Source organism: Melospiza melodia, chromosome 1 (genome assembly GCF_035770615.1).
Source record: "Melospiza melodia melodia isolate bMelMel2 chromosome 1, bMelMel2.pri, whole genome shotgun sequence".
NCBI lineage: Eukaryota > Metazoa > Chordata > Aves > Passeriformes > Passerellidae > Melospiza > Melospiza melodia.
Genome location: NC_086194.1, coordinates 112,380,118 through 112,389,608, shown reverse-complemented (window position 1 = coordinate 112,389,608; position 9,491 = coordinate 112,380,118).

The window sequence follows — 9,491 nt, the reverse complement described above, 5'->3', positions numbered from 1 at the left end:
AGACCCTGCACAGGTGGTTCTTGCCACACTTTCCATGCAAACATAACTGTGGAGAAGTTTTCTTATCTGGAAGGCTCGCAGCTGAGCAGAAGGAGTGTTTAGCATACTACTCTTTTGCTCCTTTCCATCCAGAACTAAACATGTGGCACCAGCCTATACTTGCCCTCTGTCACAGTTTCACATGTCTAAATTTTGGTCTAGGAGCTTGATCAAGTGATTCAAGTATCCAACCTCACTCAAAGCTAGGGAGAAAAAAAGCCAGTTTAGGCCAAACTGAATTTGCTGTCACAGTAATGAGGACAGAGTGAGGGGAGGCCACAAGCTCAGTAAAGCTGGGCTTGATGCTGCTGCTCCTGAGAGCTGGGGGAGAGAAGGCTGATTGCTGCTTGTGCCCCTTCCCTGCCCGTGTGACTCCATCAAGGCTCTGGGCAAGCACACAGGACTTTACTGCCTCCCCACAGCACCCTGATGCTCTGTCCAGCTGTGTCCTTCTCCAGTCCATAAATCTGCCTCAATATCTCACCAATTTTTGAAGCAGCAACTTGCTCAGGCTGGTTATTATTGGGAAGCTGAGAACTCTTTCCCTTGTACTATGCCACTCTATTTCGCATTTTCTATCCCACTCCTATAGTTTTTCTCTATTTCCCTTATTTTATTTTAATCTTTAATTTTTCAGGTGTTTCCCTAGATTTTATGCTTTTCCCTTTTCCATTCACCATGGTGCCAGATCTCTTTCTCTTCTTGCAGTAGTTTTGCCTCTTCTTTCCCAGAATATCTTTATTCAGTCAAAAGGCATGACTAAAAGCCCATTTGGGTCAATAAGATGATTTTTAAGAACCAAGCTGAATATATATTTCTTCTCATTGAATTTCCTGTCACAATGTCCCCATCAGTCAAGAAATATTACTGAGCCCACTTTGCTGCTGGAAAAATCAGGACACTGAGAGATTTCTTTTTCTAGCACCAACCACGGGACACAAAGGATTCTGTAGCCATTGCAAAACAAAATCCTTACTTTTCAAAACCCAGTTGCAAACACATGCTTCTCCAGAACACTTTGTTTCCTTCCAAATCTAACACCTTCTGTTGACATCTATTCAGAGTGGTGGCAGGAACAGTAGGGGAGGCTTCAAACCATTCTCAGGACTGGCACAAATTTTTTTGCCTGTATCACTTGTTCTCAGCCACCTATTCCAAACAATTTTTCTTCTTGTTTGGTTTATATAAATAAAATATGACCTGTTACTTAGCACCTTTACATCTTTTAATCTTTCCTAATGAATCAATTTTTAGTGCATTAATCAGTTTGTTACCCTTTTCTCAGTTTCTTCTGATCTGTTGACATCTCTCTTCTTCAAATACTTCCAGACTAACTGCTGATCAGTAAAAGTGATTTCCAGATGCTGATAAATGCTTTTGTCACTTATTGATCAGGCTGTTTTGGTTCTTTGTTAGTGAATTGTGTTTAAACTGGGGCTAATTCCCAGCACAGTAACCTGTATGTGCCTGGGTGTACCAGGAAGGTCACGTCTGACTCAGTTCTGCAGATTTTCCGTACTGTGTTCATAAAATCATGACAAATTTTCAATCCTGCTTTTAGCTTTTTGCATCCTCAAAGGCAAAAATATAAAATATTTCATTGAGCTTGATCTCCATTGCCCCAAAGCTCTCTGTATTCTGCATCAGATGGGTATTCAGTTTGCTTTAAATTTAATCTTCAGTTAATGAGTACTAGGGCTCTTGTCAATTATGCCCCTTGCTTTGAGAATACCCTTCACATTGTTATCTGCAATTCTTAATCAAAATGCAAAAGCAGATTAAAGAATGACATGTTTTATGCTGTGTTTAATTGTCCCCAATGACTGGTTTTAGTAGTACATTATATGGTAAAATATTCTCAAACATTTTTGTCAAGGGCTTCTGTAGTGTCAGTTTTATTCTGTTTTAATTTTTGCTGCAGAAGAACACAAGTGGATGCAGCATACAGTTTGTCATCCCACTGAAGTCATATAGAAAGGGACTATTACTTCCCTGTGCTTGTGACAGTATGTAATTCAGAATTACATAAGCTTGTCTTTATTGTTATATTTCACTGCTTTTCTCAGTTTAATTTTCTCCAGCCTTCTGCTGTTCTCATATTCTGGTTTTGCATAACTTTTCAAAGTTTATTAACCATTTTCATCATGCTGTACATTGATTTCTATCATTATACAGTTAGCCTTCTCAAGCATAGCCATATGCAGTTATGAACAGCTATATTTCTCACCCTTGTATCATTACGAAATAGTCCAAACTTAATTTTCTTAGTTATTTTAATGTTTACACAACACAGACAGATTGCATTGTTCTTGATCCACGTTATATATAATGCTTACAAGCCCAAAAGCAATTACATTATCATTATGTTAATATGTAACAATATACTTAGAAAAGCAAAATTGTCAAGAAGGAGAGAGAGGAACTGTATATTTTTTTAACATAAACAGTGATCATGGCATATAAAAGAAGAATTAGACAAGGTGCCAGATCTAACCTAATGCACATTAAGGTTAGTGAGATACTATGGTCTAGAATAATGACCTGCTTAAATTATGATATATTCTTCTCTTGTTTCTCCATAAAAATTGAGAAAGAACTTCTGAAACTCATGGAAGCTCAATATGTGTCCATTAACATAGTAATATGCTTTTTCCAATGGAGCACATTGCTAAGTATTTGCAAGCCGTGACTTATAAATGGGAGGTTTATTGGATTTCCACAACCTTGTGAAATCTCCTTTGGTGGATAATAAAGCCAAATGAATACATTTCCAGAGGAACTTGTCTAATATGATTACATTTGTGCCCAGAAATATGAGACTATTAGGGATTTAGATTGTCCAGAGCATCAGCTCTCTTGTACCATGTGCTTCTGTCTGTCTGATGGAAGTTTTCCAGGTAAGAACAAGACCTATTGGGTGAGCTGTCACTCTGTGTGACAAGTGACAGCTGATGCACCTTGAATAGGATGTACTTGGAAATATGGCATTTTTGGTTTCTGCATAATAATGTTTTTGTAGTGAATTAGGATGATTTCACAATGGCTTGCATTCTTTTTTTTTTTTTTTTTTGAAGGTAACTGCACAAAGCATTTCCATCACTTATACAACTGTAATAAAGGTCTGAATCCAGCTTCAAGCTTTTTGACAGTGATTTAATAAGTAATCTCTTTATATGAATAGTGAAATTTCTACCTGAAAAGATAGGAGATGAATAGAAATGTTTGCAGATAGAGCAGATCTCTTGACTCACTGTAATGACACAATTTGTTTGTAGACATCAGTATCTCCTTCCAGTCTCTGCTTCCACTCAAGAAATGTTGTGTCTCTTTCCCTAGATGGACATATTGAAATGAGCATTAACTTGTTTGAAGACCACCTGCTTCTGGCAGATAAAAAGTAATTGTTTAAAGACTGAGCTGCTTCTGTGGCATACTCCCACCACACCTTTGCTGGGTTGCAATGTTGGGGGTCTGCTCTCCAGACTTCCCAGGCTATCAGCAGATTGTAGGCCTTTCCCTCTTTGGGCTGTTCTGCCTCCTGGCATGGGCACAGATGACTCTGTGTAGGGATGAGACCTCATTGTGAAGTTACCAAAATACCTGGAGTCCCTGCTGTCTCCTAACATATCTCAGTTTCTCAGCTGGAGTGTGGAGGGCAGCCACCTTTTCCTTTTCAGAGGCACATGGCTGGTGGCTGTATGGCATCCCACAGACAGCACTGCATATGCTCTTGGAACAGCATTGCTCTGTGTTTAATGGTTGGGGTTGTTTAGAAGAAAATATGGACAGCATAAGAGTGCAGATTCAGCAGGTATTGCAGTACAGTCTCAATTATACACAGTTTTTAAATGTGGAATTTTGTCTGAATCACAGGATGCTTCTACGCTTGTAAGGTTCAAATAAGTCCTTCTCCCTGCCCAAGGATATGTGTCTTGTGTTGGGAAGTGGCACTAATTGCTTGTAAGTAGGGAGCAAGCTAAATTGTCTGAAATATATCAATCAATATGAAAGCAGCAGCTCAAACTATTAAGAGAGATGCACTCTGTCTTACATAGAGAGAAATTATATGGCTATCGTGCAGCCCCAAGAGATGGCATGAAATGTTATTTATATTTGATTATTTCCTCCCTCCCCAAAAGACATGATGTTGTGGACACTGACATGAGCCACAGTTAACTTCCAGAACACCATTAATCCCTTTGTTCTTCATCAAGTCACGCATGCTTTGCTAATGCTTGAGATGATGAAAGGAATTTTAGTTCACAAGACCCTGAACTTGCTGCACTTCTTCCTTTTACAGAGAGAAATGGAATTGCATCAGAGCCACAAAAAGTGCAGATTGCTCTAAAAAGACATATTTTACCAAAGCACTTTCTATGCCTGCTACCGTGGTCTGTAGTGGACTTATTGTTGACACAGCTCTGGATATTTATATTCCTTCAGGAATAGCACAACATGATTCTGAATGTCGTGTGGAGCTTGACAATAGGATTGCTACCAAAGGAAAGAACTCATTCTGAACCGTGTTCTGAATTTCAATCTGCACACAATGAACTTTCACAGGAAGGCTGATGGGAAGTGAGAAATAAGATGCTTTTGATAATTGAGTTGAATTTTATGGAGCATTTTTTGAATCTTGTATTGATTAGTAACCAGTATCACTGAGATAACTCATTTCTAAAAGAATGTTTAAGTGAATTTGTAGTAATGATATAGCATCTAATCTGCTTTTAGGACTCCATTCTTGGAATAAGAAATGTTTCTGTTTATTCAGCATAAGGTTTTAAATTGAGCAAGAGGACATACATCACACCTTCTCAGTTCCATTTTTCTCTCTGTCATTTGAGGTGTTTGAAATGTGCAACATCTATATTACTTGTGTACATTATTTTGAAATACATTCCTGCATGCAGGAGAGTGTGTTTTCCAGATGGATGTTCCAGGTGCTTTGGTGCCAGTGCCCCCAGGGATGCACCTGGCATGCACTGCTGGGGATAAGGGCTCTTGCTTGAAATAGCTTCCTATCCACACCATCTTTCCACATTGTACCCACTCCTAGCGGGAGTCTATCCCTGGGAACAAATGGTGGAAGGGCTGTTAAGGTCTCCTTAAGCTGCACAATGCCACAGTTGCTCTGGCATGGCTGCTGGGGGATGAGCTCAGAGCCAAATACAGTCAGCGTAACTGAGGATAAAATGTTAAACTCTTCTCGTATTAGGAAACAATGCTCTTTTAATTCGCCCTCCAAACTGCACATGCACTTTTCACAGCCTCAATGTACAGGAGTCTCCCACACCATCAGGATGGGGCTTTTTATCCAGGTCCTCTTCCAGGACAAGACCCATCATTTGAGGTCGTGCTGCTCACCCATTCATGATTGTGAAAGGAAAGGCTTCTACCAAGAAAACCAAAAAGGACAAATCATGCTTCATGTCTAGGAAATGGATTTGGTGTCCTTCTCCTTTCGCTGGGCACCACTAGGCAGGATCAAAATCCAACTTCTGTTTGCCTTCTGGGAACCTGCAGTACCTGGAGCCATCAAACCCACATCCTTCACTGCCTTCCTGAAAACTCTCTCTGCAAGACAGACAATGGGCCAGGAATAAAAAGAAAACCTCATCTGTCATGTAGGAATTAATTTTTGGAGTCAGGAAAAGTCTGAAAGCTCCTCAACAGGGAGCCTAGCAGATCTCCCCACTCATCTGAGACACTGGCCGTGGCACAGCTGGCAGGGCAACAGGTTATGCTTACCAGAGCCACAGGTTTAAACAACCCAATTTGTCACATCTCTGATTTATTTTAAATCAGAGTACAATTGAAAGGAAAGATGCTGAACTTTGAGGAACATTGTAGTCATAGTGATGATGAACAGCACAAGTGCACTTGAGCATATATTTTATTAGAGAACTATTGCTGTACACATTCGTTATTTGAAGACTGATTCCTGTAGGCTATAAACTTCTAAAATATCACTGTCCTGGTGGTGGGCTGTTTTGTTTTTTTTTTTCCTAAATTATTGTAAGCTTAAAAGGTTTCAGTTTGAAAAATCTTCCCCCAACCAATACTTATATGGACTTGGCTTTGTATTTTTTAAAAAGATTATATTACTATCCCTTTGAAAAAAACATCTGTTTCCCTTAAGCATTCAGATGCTACATTGAAAAGCAGCTTAAAAATACCTATGATACAAAACTAACTATCCAATATAATTTTATCATATGCTCTTAGACATCTAAGAAGAAAACAATACAGCTGATTTGCTTCAGTTTTCTATAGACTATTGTGGGAGAAAGAGAAAAAGGCTCCTGTTAATTTATGCTATCTGGAAGGAATGTGTGACATGCCTTCCCAAGAAAGGATTAGAAGTCAGATAAGTTATTAATGAACTAATTTTTATTTTTGGTTCAAAAAGTTCTTATTTTTATGGCTAGACAAATGAACATGCATTTCTGATATTAAAAAGGCATTTTTCCACTAGGAGAGAGAAATAAAGTAATACAGCACTACAACAGCATGATGTTGCTATTTCAAATGTCTTATTTTCAATTTGAGCTATCTGACTAATGAGATACAGCAAGAGCTATGTTAAAAAATAGGTAATCTTTTTAATATTATAAAAATGCAATTAGAAAAGGAAATATAATATGCAATTAGGAGGAATTTAATATGAAGATATAAAAATAGGTTCTTCTCATATGTAGGCTCAAAGACTTATTTATAAATTTGTTGACTCATAAGATACAAAAGGCCAGTCTCATCTAGGAAAAACACACTGCATTTGGAGATACTGTGCTGCCCTTATCAATGTCCTGGCTAGATCCAGACTGGGATCTACTAATTACTGTTTGTTCCTCCAGCTACTGTATATGTTTTGTGTGTGGATACAGAGGCTACTTTGGAAAAGCTGAACTTGGAAGAGTAGTAACAAGGAAACTGAGGAATGACATCTGGAAGTTTAGGTAAGTCCTCTGACTAGGATATTCTGGTAATTTTTCACTAATGCCTCCAAATGCCCTGGAAGCTAGAGGAGCCTTATGATTGAGAGAGTTGCAGCATCCAGCAGTTCCCACTTTCGGGCTCTCTGGAAAGCCTGTCTGCTTATTTTGAGGTCTAAATGTTGACAGTTTGCCAAACTCTCCTTAAAAATCCAGTGCTTAGAGTCTGCTTCACTTAAAATAAGAGCTGTGACAACAACCGTTCTAATTCACAGAGACATGCAGCTTCTGTTGCAGCATCTTTCCACCACCCCTCAATTGCTCCTAACTTTGGTCATTTATTCTGGGTAGTAATGTTCCAATTATGGTTTCAGCACAGCAACATTTTCTTTTGAAGTGAAATGCCAAGCTCTGTTGTGTTATTTTAAACTCTGCATGGTAAGGCACAAAGTAGTGAGCCCTTTATTTAAAACAAGCAACATTTTTTCATTGTATAATGGCTTGTAGCAGTATTTAAGGAACTGTGCTTTCTCCATGATTTATTATTTGGTGCCAGGATTGGCCTTGAGTAAAAAAACAGGGTCCCTTTTTTTGGCTTTATAAAAACCAGTAACGGGCAAGTTATCAATTTCCAGGCCCCTTGCTCCTTCTACATATAATTTGTTTTGTCCAACCTGAAAAATTGACAGAATCTCTTGAAAGGCTAGAAAACCACTTTTATGCTGTTCCAGCACTTCAGAACTGCACTGTGCATGGAGGAGGGAGAGATGCCGAGTAACCATCCCTCTTTTGCCACTTCAAATCACCCAGATGTTCCTTGGTTGATAGGATGTGTGCCCCAAATTGACTGCGCACAGTGTACCTGCTCACTTCACAGAGCCCACAATTTCTCAGTCACACCTGAAGATGCAGAGATAAAAACTTGGCAATAAATTGCCAAGGTCAAGCAAGGTGACCACAAAATCTGTGTTCACATTAGCAGGTATTGCAGCCAGCAAGAGAAGATCTGTAAAGCAGCTGGTGCTGAGGACCTTTCATCCTTGTAATATGCATTTTAGGATGTCTTCTGTCAGCCAGGTTAAAGTTGGTCCCAGGAGCACCACACCTATTGGCATCTAGACTGTGCCTTCCAGTTTAGTTTTCTGCAAAAGGAATCAAATCCATGTGTTCAGGGACCTCTCCATAATGGAATCAAAGCAGGACCATTAAGGAGGACTGGGAGATGCACTCTGTGCTACTGATCCAAACTCAACTAGATACGCCCAAAAGAGAGTAAATGTCTTTGTTTTCTGTGCCTAGAAGGTGTCATTTCTCTGCAGGGAGGTTTGCTGCCTTCTGCTCCACAGGGAGCTGTACTTCCAGGAGGAAGATGATGAAAATAAAATGCTGAGTGAAGAGCTGTGGATCTGTGGTTCCCACACTGCATTGAAGTGCTGGCCAGATGTGAAGTGAAGAGAGTAGAAGGCTAACCTTTACCAACAAACACAATAGCTTAAATTATATCAGTATGAACATTTGCTATGTTCATTTAATGTTTATTAACAACACAATGTGTGAACCTACGGAAAGCAAATGGCACAACTTGTGAGCTTTGCTCTGTTTTGAAAGCAATGGTAAAAAAGCCCAGTGTATTGCTATGCATTTACAGAACACTGTTATTGATCACATTACAATGTAGAATTGCGCAGCAGAATTGTACCAATTTATGTTTAAAGTGTTGTTCTGTGAGGTCTGATCATCATGTCTCCATTGAAGCCAAAGCCCAGCTGACAGGAAGCACAAATACATGGCAGCTGCAGCTGTGGCTAAACCGTCCTTTGATTCTGAACTAACTATTCTACCCAACACCCCTCACCCCAAGCTCTGTTTCCATGATCACACAGGCCTGACTCTGACAAAAAGGAGCACTGTCTAGAGAACCAGCATTTCTCAGTCACCATAAAAAGTGTTTCTTTTTATGAAGGTGGAAGTTCCCTTTTACTTGAAGCAAAAGTTTTCACAGCCTCGTGCAACACCTCACTAGTGACTCTGCTGATATTGTGAGATGGTAATTATGAAAATGCTTGTGTGATGTACTCATACTAAGTCAGATTGCAAAAACTAAGTAGATATATTCTTGAAAGATCTCATACAGGGGCTAAATGACAGCCATCCACCCCCTACATAAACTTTAATTTTTCCATTTGTCTGTAAAGTGTAATCCTGGATCATCGGTTCCCTTCCTTCACTTTCTCTCTCTGCCCTTGAACTTTTTCAGTTGTAGGGCTCAAACACTGCATTCTATTTATTATTTATCTTACCATGGCACTTTGGGAGAGAAGCACAGCTTTTCATTCAAGCCCTTGAGAAACAGAACAAAAACATTTCAAGCAGAAATCAATTGCTTGTTTTCATCGCTTTTGGGGTATTTTGGCCTTTCAGGGTTTTAGTAGAGCAATTGTCAATGTAGTTTAGCAGCTCTCCCTTCATGCTGGCAGTATCTTATCTGAGCCAGTTTTAAGCTTTCCTTAATTTTTC